We start from the raw sequence: 15862 nt of genomic DNA on the forward strand, positions 1-15862 counted from the left end.
TGTGAACTTCAGATAATATTTCTTCACCAAAAAGGATCCTATTTCTTAAATATTCCACATGAAGTTACATTAAAGTAAAAATGTTTTTTAGAGAAAGAATAACAAGACAAAGTCACATTTATTATTATTGATTTCTTACTTTAAAAATGGAGAAATTAGCATACTCATCCTTTTCTTCCCTCCTTTTTCTCCTCGGTCTTGAGATACTATTATGAAATTTACATTCTGGCTTACGTCCTAATTCTCATAGTTGCCCAGATATAGTTTTATTTTTAAGTAGAGTATTTTGGTTTTGGTTTTGTTTTGGTTTGGTTTGGTTTGTTTATTTTTTCCATAGTTTCTCTATTCCCTAATTCCCTGTTTGGCATATCTCTTTCTTGGCTAGATTCCATCTCCTCATAGATTTTTAAAGAAGGGTTCAAAGGAGGTATGTTCCCTTAATCTTCTATTTTTGAAGATGTATCTCTCTTTCTTTTAAACTTGAAGGACAATTTTTCTGGGTATAATTTTTTTTTTTTTTTTTTTTACTTTCTTCGGTCACATTTTCTTTTCTTCAGATCTCTTGTTTTATATTATTCCACCCGTTTAGTTTAAACTAAGTATCACTGTGGTCACATGAAACCCAAATATTTTGTCCTCCTCAAATATGAACTATTTCCTTTTTTACTGCATCCTTTTTTTTTTAAGATTTTATTTATTTATTTCAGATTTATATGTATAGAGAGAGAGCACAAGCAGAGGCAGAGAAGAGGGAGAAGCAGGCTCCCCACTGAGCAGGGAGCCTGAAAGGGGACTCAATCCCAGGACCCTGAGATCACGACCTCAGCCGAAGGCAGAGGCTTAACCCACTGAGTCACCCAGGCACCCTTGATTGCACCACTCTTTACCAATTTCTCAACCCCCCATTTTCCATTCCACTACCCACCCTGACCTGCTTTTCTGTTTTTTTTTATGCCTCAACGTATCTATCTGTTCCTGTCTTGGCATCTTAACCATCTGCCAGTTCCTAAGGTCACTGGTGGCTCATTACCATGATCCAGCATACATGTCATCTGAAAGTGGCCTTGCTGATAGCTTGCTCGTATTGTCCCATGACCTTGTTTCTTTTGCTTTACTTTCTACCCTGAACTGCCTGCCAAAGCCCAATTCAGGACCAAACACACACAATTAATCATGAGTTCGTGATCATCTCTCATCATTAGTTCATGCATAGTCTATCTTTTATTGTACTTTTTGCCTTCTTTCTTATGCCCAGTTCATTCAAAGGCATCGATCCATGTGATATATTATGCTACATATTCTGTGTCTTTCCTTCTTTTTTTTTTTTTTGTTTAACATATGCTTTTGAGATTTTACATGGAGAAACACAAGGATCTACTTCATTTTAACCATTACATAGTATTTCATCATTTGTTCATCTCACATATTTATCCATTCTATTATTCAGAACCATTGACATTTTATTCCATAACTGTTATCCAAAACAGCATTGTGACCATCCACATATATGACTTTTTTTTTTGTGAATCTCTTTGAGGGCTTTATGGAGATATATGCTTAGGAGTAGAATCACTGAGCTGGCGGAGGGTCCACCTTCAAATTTGTAAAACTCTTTGAAATTGCTCTCCAGTTTCAAAGGAACACTACACCAGTTTGTGTTCCTACCAGCAAGTGAGTCAAGGTTCATCTCTGTCTTAATTCTCATTGTCTTCTGTTGACAATGGGTCTTATCTACCTTACACAGTTTTACTAATCTAATGCTTATTCGGTAGATCTTATTATTGCTTTTATTTGCATTTCGTTGCCTCATAGTGAGACTGAGTTATTCATAAGCCATTGACTTTCTACTTTTATTGGGTTGTGTATTTTTTTGATTTAAAGAGTTTTATATATATATATATCTTATATACTAATCCTTTAGTAATAATGTAAATTGGAAACAACTTTACTCAGTCCATCTCCTATCACATTTGTTGAGTAGAAATCTTTTATATTTATTCAACAAATTCCTTCAATGTCCCTTTACGATTTTGCATTTTTTTTAAAGATTTTATTTGAGAGAGAGCACAAACAGGGGGAGGGGCAGAGAGAAAGGGCCAAGCAGACTCCCGACTGAACATGGAGCCCAACACTAGGTTCAATCCTAGGACCCTGAGATCATGATGTGAGCTGAAGGCAGACACTTAACTGACTGAGCCACACTGGTGCCCCAATTTTTCCATGTTTTTAAAGAAAAATTCCTCAAAACAATGGCACAAAAATAACCTCCTACTTTGTTTTCTAATATATGTGTATTTTGCTTTTCATGCTTAAAACCTAAAACCTTTGGGGATGTATTTTAGTATATGGTATGAGATAGGGATATATTTTGATTTTTGTAGATATGATGAACTAATTTCCTCAGAACAATTTATTTAATTATTGATATTTCCCAATGGTTTTAAATTTTTCTACTGTCATATATTAGGTTTCCATATATATGAATCTATTTCTTTTCAAGAATATTCTTAGCTATTTGTTGACCTCTATTTATCTACATAAATTTTAAACAGTTGGTCTAATTCTACTAAAGCTCCTGCTGGGATACTAATGGAAATAATATTGAGTATATACATTAATTTAGGGAAAATTAACATCTGTAAAATGTTGTCTTCCCACCTTAACACACGACATTTTTCCATTTGTTTAGATATTGCTTAATATTCTTCAATAGAGTTTAAACTTTTTTCTATAAATATCTTGTGTATTTTGTTGTTGTTGTTGGTAATAGAGCTCTACTCTTCCTTTGCCAGTCATTTTGGTCTCCTTAATGCTTTGGGTTCATGCTCACAGGATATACATTTTTCTTTATAGCTGTTATTCACTCAATCAAATTTTGCACTTACATAGTTTCCAATATTCCATTGCTTTCTCCTTGATTAATTTCTCTACTTCCTCATTTAATTCCTCCAAAGTTCTCCCAGAATATGATTAAGCAGTTAGTGTTGTAAAATGTCTAAAACTTTTCTTATTTTACCATGGCATTTAAATAACAGCCTAGGTAGACTGAAAAAAATAAATCTAGATTCAAATTACTTTTCTTTATACTGTGAAACTGTTACTCCATTATCATTTTCCTTTTCATGTGGTTATTGAAATATCTGGTGTCTTACCATTCTTGCTTATTTCTTGATAACCTTCTTTTTATTTTGAAAGCTTAGGTATTCTGTTTGATTTGAGTGTTCTTAAGTTATTCTGTGCTGTGTCTTAAGTATGTGATTTTTTTCCTCTCGTTTGTCTTATACAGGACATTATGCAATTTTTAAAATATTAGTTCTGGGATCTTTTTCTTTAAATTTAAGAATTTTTTACCATTTTTCTTTCTTATTTGCTAGACTATATTCATTAATTCCATTTATCATTTTTATTTTAAAGAATTTGAACTCCATAGTCATCTTGGATACATTTTGTGGGCCATCTTTCTTAGCTTAGGGTTGTTCATGATATCTGCTCATGGGAACCTGGTTTGTAATCCTCAGGTTGAGTTTGAAGAAAGACTGGGAAATGTCTTGAGCATTTTCATTGTGCAAAGTTATTTATTTCTTTGCTTATTTATTTTATCTATCCTCATTAGGCTATAAACCTTCTGGGAACAGGGGCTTTGCTTATCCTTACTCTATTCATTGTTCTAAAGATAATATTCCACATATACTATATACTCAAGAAATATGTATCTTAAGAATGAATATGGAAATGATTTCCTGTACCAGCTAAAACAGAGCAGGCTATTCTATAGAAATAAACAACCTCACAATCTTGGTAGATTATAACATGTTTATCATGGGTGTCTGGGGGCTCTGATCCCCTCCATTCTCACTCACATGCACAAGCTGATAGAGCTCCCTCCACCAGGAGTTTTGATACAGAATAGAGAAAAGTGGTGCAATGGACCACATCAGGTGACCTTTGAAAGCCAAGTTGCAGATTTTGGATGCTATTTTCAGTGTGAACAAATCAAATGGAGAAATTTTTTTTCCTGTGGAGAATTTTATAAAGAGGAATGACATTGTATGATTTACCAGGTTACTCTGGCTGTCGTGTAGGGAATGGATTGAAGACAGGGGCAAAAGTAGAATCAAGAAGACCACTACAGGGGTGCCTGGGTGGCTCAGTGGGTTAAAGCCTCTGCCTTCGGCTCAGGTCATGATCCCAGGGTCCTGGGATCGAGCCCCGCATCGGGCTCTCTGCTCAGCAGGGAGCCTGCTTCCCTTCCTCTCTCTGCCTGCCTCTCTGTCTGCCTACTTGTGATCTCTATCTGTCAAATAAATAAATAAAATCTTTAAAAAAAAAAAAAAGAAGAAGAAGACCACTACAGAGTCTCCAGCAGCATTTCAGCTGAGGGATGATGATGGCTTAGAGAAGTGTGGCACTGATAGGTAAACAGAAGTAGATGGGTTTGGCATATGTTTTCTAAATAGAATTGACGGAGTTCTCATAAAGGATTGAAAATGGGGGAATAAAAGAAGTCAAGGATGAACCAAAGTTCTTGGCTTGAACAACTGGTAGATGCTAGGGTATTTTGCTGGCAAAGGCAGGGTCAGAATACGTTTGTGATAAGAAATCAAGAATTCTGTTTCGAATACCAAGTGGAGGACCTATGAGTCATTTATAAATCAAAAAACCAGAGATCAGGATAGAAGTAATAGATTTGAGTTCATTATCATATAGATGATAGCTATAGCAATGGGGCTTGCTAAGATTAACTTGGGAAGAGAAGGAGCCTGGAATTATGACTTGGATATTAAGGAGAAGAAGAGGGGTTGGGGAAGGAGACTAATTAGAAGTAACTATTGAAGTGGGGGAAGAGTATGGTGTCAAGGAAACCCATTTTGGACACTGCTTTACAAAGTAGGGAATATTCATGTGTTTTGAGAGATAGTAAATAGTCAAATAACAAAAGGAAAAAGAAATGATCACTGGTGACCAAAAAGAGCAATTTCAGAGGATGATGGGAATAGAAGCCTGACTAGAAAGGGCTGAGTCCTTAAATGAGGTTGAAAGTAGAGTTTTAGTATAGAAAATTCATTCAAGAAGTACTGCTATGAAGAGGAACTGAGGAATTTAACAAATTATGCAAAATGTCCTATTTGTTTTCTTCTTTTGGCGAGGAGAAAATTAAGAGTTTGGCTCAAGTGAAAGAATGAGGAAAGGAAAAGAATGAATACACAGTGAGATTTTCACAAAATCAAACAGAAGTAATAAAGTAGTTGGTTATCTAGAAATTTTTAGGTATAAATTAGTGGCTCATTAGGGAAAGAGTTTCTATTTGGTTTGCAAAAAAAAACTAAGAAGCTATGTGACCAATCAAATTTGAGCATTTGTTCATTATTTTATACTACTATTAAAATGCTGTAGGTAATTTTCAGCTATACATAAAAAACTAGTGAGATGACTATATTCTTATAATTTAAGAATTATCTCATGCCAATAAAACTATTAAATTACAATTTTAGGCCATGAAAATGAATAATTTAAGGCTATGAGGAGAGCTTTCACTTTAATAAGTTCATAAGGTGTCAAACTTTGCAATTTATTACAGATTCTCCAGCTAATTTGCCATAATTAATGTGAATGAAAAATATTTCATTGCCTAAATATTCTGTTTATATATTCCTTTCTAATGATGAAACAAAAGGACTAATTTGTTAAAGATGTTCTCTAATTGATTCCAAAGGGAATACTTAGAATATAATTTGCTGACTGGTTTCATGCAATTCCTGATTTCCTGCTACTCAATGACGTACATAATTTTACAATGACAAAACAGGATAATCATGTAGTAATGTGATTCCCAAGCACCAGAGTTCCCAGTGGATTTTCACTACCAACTGTGTAATTTAATAAAAAGAACACTGGAGTTAAGATTTCTAAAGGTGGCAATAAAAATGGGTCCTTCTGGCAAAGTAGAACCTTGCCACCAAGAATACAGACCTGGGAGAAGGTAGGCAGATGAGATAGATAGATGATAGATAGATAGATAGATAGATAGATAGATAGATAGATAGATGATAGATAGATTGATTGATTTACAGAAAGATGCACTAACATTTATTGCCAAATATTTACGTAGTTGGGGAAAAGGAAGTTCCCCTACTTTGAGAGAGACTAGGCTTACAGATCTCTTCACTCAATACCAAGTACAATACACATTGTTAGGTATTAAGGGGAAAGGATTCCACCACCTATGAGGGGTTGATGACTTTATCTTCTTAGGAAAAAGACAACAATTCTGCTCAGCACCTTCTTTTAGGATGCTCCCTGAGTGTCCTTATGGCCCTCATTGATAACAACCAGGCACTTGTTGGATGTGTTATATATATGTACAAGAAAACAACTCATAAATCCCTTTGGTCATAACTCATAATTCAATATAGGTAAGTTGGGCTTAAATTTTAGCTACTATCCTACAGCTAAATTGCATTCTTTTATTACTGATTTAGGACTTGTATGTTTTAACAATAGAGGAGGGAATTTGGAGGCAAAGCATTTGTTTGAAGAGGCAAGTCCAATAAGGGTTTGCTTGGTTTAGGTTGGATTCTTAGGAGTTCCCCACTCACAATTTACTTACAGAAATAATTTACCATGTCTAAACCTTAATTTGTCAGTGGAAAAACACTGATAGAATTAGGAACGTTGTTTGACATCCCCAGCAGGATGTTTGTGAGACCTTCAATGACAATGTCTTTGAAGGTTCTTAGCTAAATTCATACCACTTTACCAACAGGAAGCAGCTTTAAGCCTGCTTCATTTCCATTATTCAAACGTTAAAATTCTAATCACATTGGATATTTGTTACATTATAACCCATTTGAAGGGTAATAACTCCTACATTTTATGACCCCAAAGAAAACTTTAGTGAGCTGTTCATGGAGCCAAAACTTGCTTAGCTCTGAAATCATGATGGGCAGAACAAATGTGGGCCCATGACATAACCCTGACATTAGGAAGTAAACATCACATGATGTCATATGCGTGGAATATGAAATATGAAAGCCAAGCCATTCTTTAACCCTACCTGTCATATGTTAGGCCCTGTATTAATGTGCTCTGCCAAGATGGGGTCTTTGCTACTAAAGAGACATGAGAAGTTTGGACTAGATCCAGAAGAGAATGTGACAATTATTAATGACTTGGAAAAAAGACCTATGAGGAAAGGTCAAAGAAACTCAGAACTTTGCAGAGAAGACTTAAGTAGCTTCGCAGTTTCAAAGTGGGCAATTAACCAGTAGGAAACACAGTATCAAGAAGAATAGTCTGGTTGTTAATGTTGTCAGACAGAAGAAGTTTCCAAGGGGCAATGTAGAATCTTGTCTGGAGATGACTTGGGATTTGATGGTCCTTGGTTTGGATAGTTTCAATTTCATGTTATCTCATCTCCTAGGCTTAAGCTTGTGGACCTCTTAAGGTCATTTACAAAAAGGGTGCTCAGGCTTATCTGTTTATTCCCCACGTCAGTGTAGAGTTGGAACCAAAAGGATTGAAATTGAGACTGCTCTTTCATTCTGGTAACTAAATTGTCATTCCCTCACTATAATTTGTTGAAAGAAAAATCCACCCAGTACATACAAAAATCATCTGAATTTTGGTTTTAGTTCTTTCTTTGAGGTACCCTATTTAATGTCCCACACGTACTTATTGAACACACCCTGAATTCACCCCATACTTCCTTATAGCTCAGCTTTTTCTTATGTTCTCTTCTCCCCCAGGAATGTCTTTGTTCACCCTTTCCATCTGTTAAAATACTACTATTTTATTTCCTATTCCTCAAGGCCAATTCAATTGGCATTTCCTGCAAGTAAACTTCCTTAGTTTTTCTCCTTCCACTCTGTTGGAACTAATCTCTCCCATATGCACATATGGAAGGATAGCTTCTATAGCACTTTGTATTTTATTTTACTTCTGCTTTTGAAAATAGATGCTCAATTATTTATTTGCTTATCTTCTAGAGATAAAGTTCCTTGAGGACAAGAAAAATAAATCCCTTATTCTACTCCCCATAGAGCCGTACATATAATAAATAAGAATATTTCTCAGGGGCGCCTGGCTCAGTTGGTTAAGTGTCTGCCTTTGGCCCAGTCATGATCTCTGGGTCCTGGGATCCAGCCCTGAATTGGGCTTCCTGCTCAGTGGGGAGTCTGCTTCTCTTTCTCTCTCTCTCTCTCTCCCCCACTGCCCCTCCCCACTACTTATTCCCCCCCCTCTCTCAAATAAATAAATAAAATCTTAAAAATAAAAAAAAGAAAGATTACTTCTCAGGAAAGATTCTCTGCAGTGATGGACATTATATGCCCTTAAACATTCTTTTCTATGTCACTGGAATGTGCTGTCTTAGCCTAAGGAAAGTAATCTGTTTTTCTCCTTCAAAAAATCCATAGAATTTATATCTTCTATTATAATTTTTAATAATTCCACTGAGATATTGGTTCACATTATCATAAACTCTAGACCAAAATCCATATTAGTTACCTATTGCTGCACAATAAGGTATCCCCGAAGATTAGTGGCTCAAAAGTCTTAATATATCACAGTTTTTGTGGGTCAGGAATTGAGGTACGGTTTAGCTGGTTTTCTGCTTTGTGTTCTCTCACAGATTTCAGCCAGTGTCCATCCAGGGTCTGCGGCTGCATCTGAAGCATCAACTGGGGAAAGGATTCTCCATAAGGCTGTTGGCAAGTTTCATTCTCTGTGGAGTGGTTGGCTTGAGGTTCTTTGCTGGCTATTGGGAGAAGTATCTCTCAGCACCTTGCTACATTGACCTCTCCAAAATGGCAGCTTGCTTCATCAAAGCTCGTATAAAAGAACATCTCTACAATGTAAAGCTTCTAACCCATCTCATTCCCACTTATTTATTGGGTCTCAAGCCACTTTAGATTACTGGGGAAAAGAAAAAGTCAATTCTTCTCCCTCTGTAAGTCCCAGTGATGCACCATAGTGCACAAAGCATGTTTGGCTAAAGATGGTCTTTGACGAAATTCAAGTAAGTTCGAGAAATGTAGCAAACTTTGTAACTCTAGAGGAAAGTCACAAGACAAATAATATATCAAAAGATCTGTCATATATTGCATTTCCATGGTAAAGAAAACTGTTTAATTGTGTTTTTTCCAGGGTTTCCCAAATTTGTTTGGTGAGAGACCCTCATAACAACCTACGAAACCTCTGCTTAGCAGAACGTGCTTCTGTAAGTACGGTATTACTATAACAAGAAGTCATCACTTCTGAGAATGCACCCAAAACACAGAGAAAGTGAAAGTACTTGAGAGGCGTTTTATTTCATGAAAGCTACCCAGGAGAGTGGGACAGAAAGCTGAGTGGTAGGTAGAAGCAGGCATCTTGCTGAAACGCAATGAAGGAGTTTGGTAAGCAGTGGTTCCGGTGAGCTCAGCATCCAGGTGCCTGCAGGAGTTGCATAGCCATCCAAGAAGCCAAATTATGGGTCTTGCTTGTGAAATCTACTTCAAATAGGTAAATTATTAGCCTGCCTCTTGCAATACTGCGGCAGGGCCCCATCACTCTTTCTGGTTTTCTGCCCCCGTTTCCCCAGAGGGCTGTGCTTCTCTGATGTAAACAATGTAGAGGTAGGATGGGGGTTGAGTGCGGGGAGCAGTGCGGTAAGGCACTTCGAATAGGGGACCAGAAGGTGTTTCAGACAGCTCTGAAACGTGCTGAGCCATGACCAACTGCCCACCAGCCGCCGATTTTATCCTCTAGTGAGACTTCTTCCCTTCTTCCTCCAAAGCACAGGCTTAATAAATTGTTCTGGAAAACATCAAAGTTATTTGAAAAGGTCCATTATGGCATATTATTCCTTTATGCAAAATGGCTGTTTAACAAGATTGCCTCCTTGAACTTTTCACATGAATAAGAAAGCCAATCTCATTTGCTAATGGAGGCTTTACAGCAGATCCTTTCACTGCCCTTGTCTCTCTTTACCATTATTTTATGGATAATAATTTACAATTTGTGTAAGCTATGGGGGAAAATACCCTAGAGCATAGGGTGACTTTCTCGGTACTGCCATATGGTGTGAACATCCCTGAGGCACATTTTGAAGAAGCCAGCCCTGGGCTGGTTGGCAGCTTGACGGGAAGTGAAGAAGGGCAGGTGATCTTTGCCCCCGAGGTGAGGCTGCGGCTAACTTATCAGCTCCCAGTCTTTGCTCAGAAACTCCATTGATAAGATGCTGTTTGCATCAGTTATCATTAAGAAGGCAACGGATTCATAAGGAAGGAACCGTGCTGTTCTCACCCCAGATCTGAGCACAGAGTGGATGATGTGGATAATTAGGCTTCTGCTGCTGCTAGTGATTATTCAAGCGAATGAGGGGATAGACAAGAGTGAGCAGTAGAAATGTCTTCATAAGAAACAATGGACAGAATGGGGTCCTTGCACAGCACTCAGATGCTAAGTAGACAGCACCTGAGTATAGGCACCATCTATAGAAACGAATTTCTTGCCATCGTGGGAGATGTTTTATATTCTCTATTTGGGGAATTCCTATGTAATTTTGTGTTCAATGAATGAATTCCCTTTGAGCAGTAAGCAAAGATGTTTTCAATTGCTTTTCAGAAGGGAAAAAAGAGGAGGTTGTAACAGACAGCCCTGGTTCCCTGGATAGGAAGAGAATAAAAAGAGAGAGAATTGAATTAACTACTCAGGATATAATAAGACAGAAAGGAAAGGAAAAGGAAGTTAAGGAGTTAGGGAATTTAATTTTTTCAAAAGTGATGTGAGTATTTGAATGATCTCTGGGAGGTAATTTTGGGGCAAGTGTACAAGACAAAAATCAAGTAACTTAGCTTTTATTTTGCTTTGTTTCTTCTAGCCACAAGCGAGAGTAACTGAAAAAATATTTTGGGAGAAAGGGAAGGGTTGCAAAATTACTAATGCATCAAGATTTTCATTAGGATGAGAATGATTATTTCTGTTGTAAAACTTACCTTTATTCACGGATAAGTAGAAAGACACTGGAAAAAAATTCTGTTGACTCTGACTTTGCATACTTTATAACAATTGTTATTTAATCTCTTTGGTTGTCAGTTTCTTTGATTCTGTGAAATATATCATCTTGTTCATCAGAGGCCACCTTAATCATGGAAAGAATTGTTGACATCAGAAACTATGAGCCTTGGGTAGGAACCAGAGGGCAGGGATATATTTCTTTCCTGCAACTTCTTTTGGAGAATTTGATACTTCTTCAAGATTAGCATGATAGGGTGCCTAGGTGGCTCAGTGGATTAAGCCTCTGCCTTCGGCTCAGGTCATGATCTCAGGGTCTTGAGATTGAGGCCCCGCATCAGGCTCTCTATTCAGCGGGGAGCCTGCTTCCCCTCTCTATCTCTGTCTGCCTACTCGTGACCTCTCTCTCTGTCAAATAAATAAACAAAATCTTAAAAAAAAAAAGATTCGCATGATATACGATAACAAATCAGAACATCAGAGAACAAAATATGCCTTTCATCCTTCAATCAACCTTCATCCTGTGTAGAGCCACTTCAGTTGAGAGTCATAACTGGTTCAATAAAATAGTAATTATAAAAAGAAAACATACCAGTTAATAATATTTTAAATAGAAAATGGACAGTCTTGAGAAATTTTCAGTGGTATGTGTCTGTGTGTACATGGCCAAAAGACTTTCTCAGGTTGACAGAAAAAATGGGATTAGGAGATGTACCCTTAGATGACTAGAGATAAAGAAACCCAGTACCTAATGGTGATGCCAAAAGCCCCATTAATATGCCTGTGGATTGGGGGTGCCATCAGGCAATGATCAAGTTGATTGTCTATCAATATGAAAAAAGGCTGTCCACCCTGTAACAAATCAGGTAGATGCTGTGATTTACTCAGCAAAACAATGACATCACTTAGCAAAAAGGTCATCATTTAATGTTTTGCATTTTGCTTACCTATGATTATAATCAAAAAGTACCAATTACTCCTCATATTGGTTAATATGGTGGCCCTAGTTAATTCAAATATTCATTGAGTACCTCTTACGTGGAAGACTTAATACTAACCACTGTGGAATACACACACTCACACTCACTCACCTGCACAAACACACATACACAAACAAACTGAATGAAACATAAATCCTGCTTCTGGTTTCTTAAAATATGTGGTTACTTTTCTCAGATGACAACTTGAAAGGATTATTCCCATGGTGGGAGTACTTTCTATTACATAATTTATGTAATCCTGAAGAGTTTGTATGTAAATATTCACAAACAAGATTATATTTTAAATGCTCAAAGAGAGTTTTCTAATTTAAAAATTGTAAATCGTTTTACAAAAGGCAAAGAAAAGAAAGGGCAGAGAAAGAAAGAGAAAGACAAGAAAAACTTTCGGTAGTTCCAGCAGTCCACATTATTTGTAATTTCTGAATTTTATTCTTATTTAAAAGAGAGCACACCTGTTACCTTGTAGTGAAATTCCAGTTTTTAAACAAACAGCAAAATATATCCAACCTTTTTTTTAAAAGTGTAACGTAAACATCATCTTTTCACAAATGCCAAAAATGTTCCCCTAACAGTATTTACCACAAAGGAACCTCATAAAAAGCAAAAAAAGGTTCCTTTCACCTGAGGGATAATTTCTAGTACATGGTATGACAAAGAAAATGTTTACTACTTGCCCATTTAAAGAAAATGTCTTTTGTTCACTATGTAGGACAGTACCTTTATCCTGTACTATTAAAAAGATAAAAGCAACAGAATACGTTTACACTTCTCTTTTAAGAAAGAATGTTTATTTAAAAAATATTGTTTTCTCTCTTAAATGAATGTGGAAATATGAAAAATGTAATTTAAATGAACTTTCTTTGCAGTAGCCAAATGTATGTATTTCCTGACACAATGCTAATTTATACTACTATAGGTTTTTTTTCTTTTTTAAAACACACAAAGAACAAGCAAACATTGCTGGTTGCTGTTGATATATATATATACGAAGTATACAGATATGAAGGCTTGTGTTAAAGTTTTAATATGAAAAAATATTAGAATGTTTTCTTTTCATTTATTCTGATGGCTATGAAGGTCAAAGAAAGATCAATCCACAGAGGCCAGTAAAGTTAGATGTAATTTAATTAGGCTTGTCTAGATCTGAAATATCATCTAATCCACTTATTGCTGGTGGAGAGATATGTGTATCTGTATTTGTCAAAAGTGATTATGTACTTTTATAACCTGCAGAAAATTATACCACAAACCCTATGAAGAAGACAGCCCTACAGAAAAAAAAAAAATGAAACTGGCAATATTTAATGTCATGCTCCATATTTTTTTAAAGTGTGACAGCATTTCTTTTCTTTCTATAAAAAAAAAACTGCATCACGAGAACCACAAGGGGTCAGTTGAGAAGTGTTAGGCACACACAACCCCCTGCCACCTAAAGGACGTCGACTTGTCCAACAGACAAGGATAACATCACATGGTCTTTGGGTCCCTCCCACCAGGTTACACTTCAATGTCGTGTTAGTTGCTGGTGTCATAGAACCCACTGTGCTGGAGAGAGGCCAACATGATTCATCGTCACCAGTCACCCTGAGCAGGGGAGTTCAAGAGGTGGGACTTGCAAGTGAAATGGGGTGTAGAGGCTCTGAGGCGGGATACAGAGCTTGGGACTCCAGAGAAGGTTTATGGGCGTGCTAAAGCTCTCCTTCTCCATTTCCACAGGACAACATGTGAGTGGTCACTCCAAAAGGCTGTGTCATTCATCTGGGTGGCCCGCCCCGGAGGTTCTGTGCATGCCCAATGGGCACAGCGCATCTGTCCTGTTATTCCCTCTGTAATTCCTAAATGCTCCTGCCAACAGGGCCCTGTTAACCGGGAGAACATCTGTGTTATGGAAACCTCGTCATTTTCTCGACTCCGTCTTTCTTTTCAGGCACCAAATCCACCGAGAAGCTGATAAGAGAAATTATAATTAACAATAAATAAGTCTCCTCAGCAGGAAAGTCCCTTATTCTCAAGGCTTCTAGATGCATTTAGTGACTAATTGCATAAGCAACTCTGTCACCTGTGACCTTGCATGAGACTTCTCATTATAAAGAAGGCTTCACAAAGTTAGTGACTGTGTTCCAGGAAATGGAGTTGCTGGAGAATTTCAGTCCTGCCTATAAGAGTTTTCAAAGCGCGGACGTACGTTGCCTAGAGCTCAGCTCCAATGAGGTTTGAGGGCTTTTATTAAATTATCCCCATTTCATCGAGCATTTTCCTGAGTCCTGCAAACCTCTAAGTGAATATAATGTTAGCCTTACCTTTTCTCTCAGGCCTGTGTGGGGCGGAGGGAGAGAGGGGGACGAGAGAATGAGCTTCGAGTTTATTGGACCACAACCTTCTGAATGGGCCTCGCTGTGAACAGGGACTTTTCATCCCTGAAAGAAAGGTAAAATGGTCTAACTTTTTCAGATCTGCATTTCTTTTACAGTCCTGTATCTAAAGAGACAAGGTTTGTAAAAGTTTAGAACTTTTTTTTTTTTTTTTTAATGAAACAAGAAGACCGTGTTTAAATGGCAACAAAGAAGGGAAGCCGTTCCCATGATTGGCTTCCAATGGAGCAACCGGAGTGGAACAGAACTTAAGGGTTTCGATTTGTGTTCCAGACTGCCATATGGGTTCAGATGAAAGTTGAAGTCAACGAGTTGGCTACTTTTCAAATCAGATACATGAAGATTTGGTAGGAACACAGGGGTGGGCTTTAAAAATATACTTTAATTAAAGATCACAACATGTTTTCCACAGCTTTTCTGTGTTTAGGATTGGCAAGCCCCTGTTGAGTCCACACTAATGACCACGGACAGAAAGAAAACTACTTGTGTCTCATGTTTTTATAACAGTGTTTATAGGCTTCTCTTATGGTGCTTATAAATTTATGGTAAAAAGATCTTGGTGTGTAGCCCCAGACCAGGTTTTGAATCCCAGGTGTGCTACTCACTGTGTAACGTTGGACAAGGTACTTAACTACTTCTTCTTCTTCTTCTTCTTCTTCTTCTTCTTCTTCTTCTTCTTCTTCTTCTTCTTCTTCTTCTTCTTCTTCTCCTTCTTCTTTTCTTTTTTTAAGACTTATTTATTTATTTGAGAGAGAAAGAGAGTGTGTGAGCAGGGGGAGGAGCCAAGGGAGAGAGAGAAACCCTCAAGCAGACTCCCCAGTAAACACAGAGCCCAAGGTCGGGCTCAATCTCATGACCGGGAGACCATGACCTGAGCTGAAATCAAGAGTCGGCCACTTAACCGACTGAGCCATCCAGACACCCCAAGTTGCTTAACTCCTACAACTCCCTAGTGTTCTAGCTATCTGATGCAGTATGGCAAGCACCCCCGAACTTGGGGGTAAGGCAACAACCACTTTATTATGCTCCTAGATTCTGTGGATTAGGAATTCAGTCAAGTCACAGCAGGGATGGAAGATGGAGGATACAGGCAAAGGAATCACCTGGAAGTTTTATTCAGTATCTGGTTGGGATAAATCTTAGGCTGGCTCAGTGAGGACTGGCACCCAGAGCACACGGCCATGTGCCCTGGGCTTCCTCGAAGCATGGCGGCCTCTTGGTGTACTTCCGAAGTGATGGTTCTGGACCCCACGAGCAGGTGTTCCAGAGGCCAAAGCAGAAGATGCATGGCCTTTTAAGGCATTTTGTCACTTAGGCTGTGCTCTATTCTTCAAAGCAGTCACAAGCCTGCCTGGATTCAAGGGGAGAGGATATAGACCCAACCTCTCAAAGAAGGTATCAAAGAATGTGTGGCCATGATTAAAACCCACCAATACAAACTTACAGGAACTGTGAGAATTAAATGAGGAAATAGAAAATATTATCAGAGTACCA

Source organism: Meles meles, chromosome 7 (genome assembly GCF_922984935.1).
Source record: "Meles meles chromosome 7, mMelMel3.1 paternal haplotype, whole genome shotgun sequence".
In the NCBI taxonomy this organism is placed as follows: Eukaryota; Metazoa; Chordata; class Mammalia; order Carnivora; family Mustelidae; genus Meles; species Meles meles.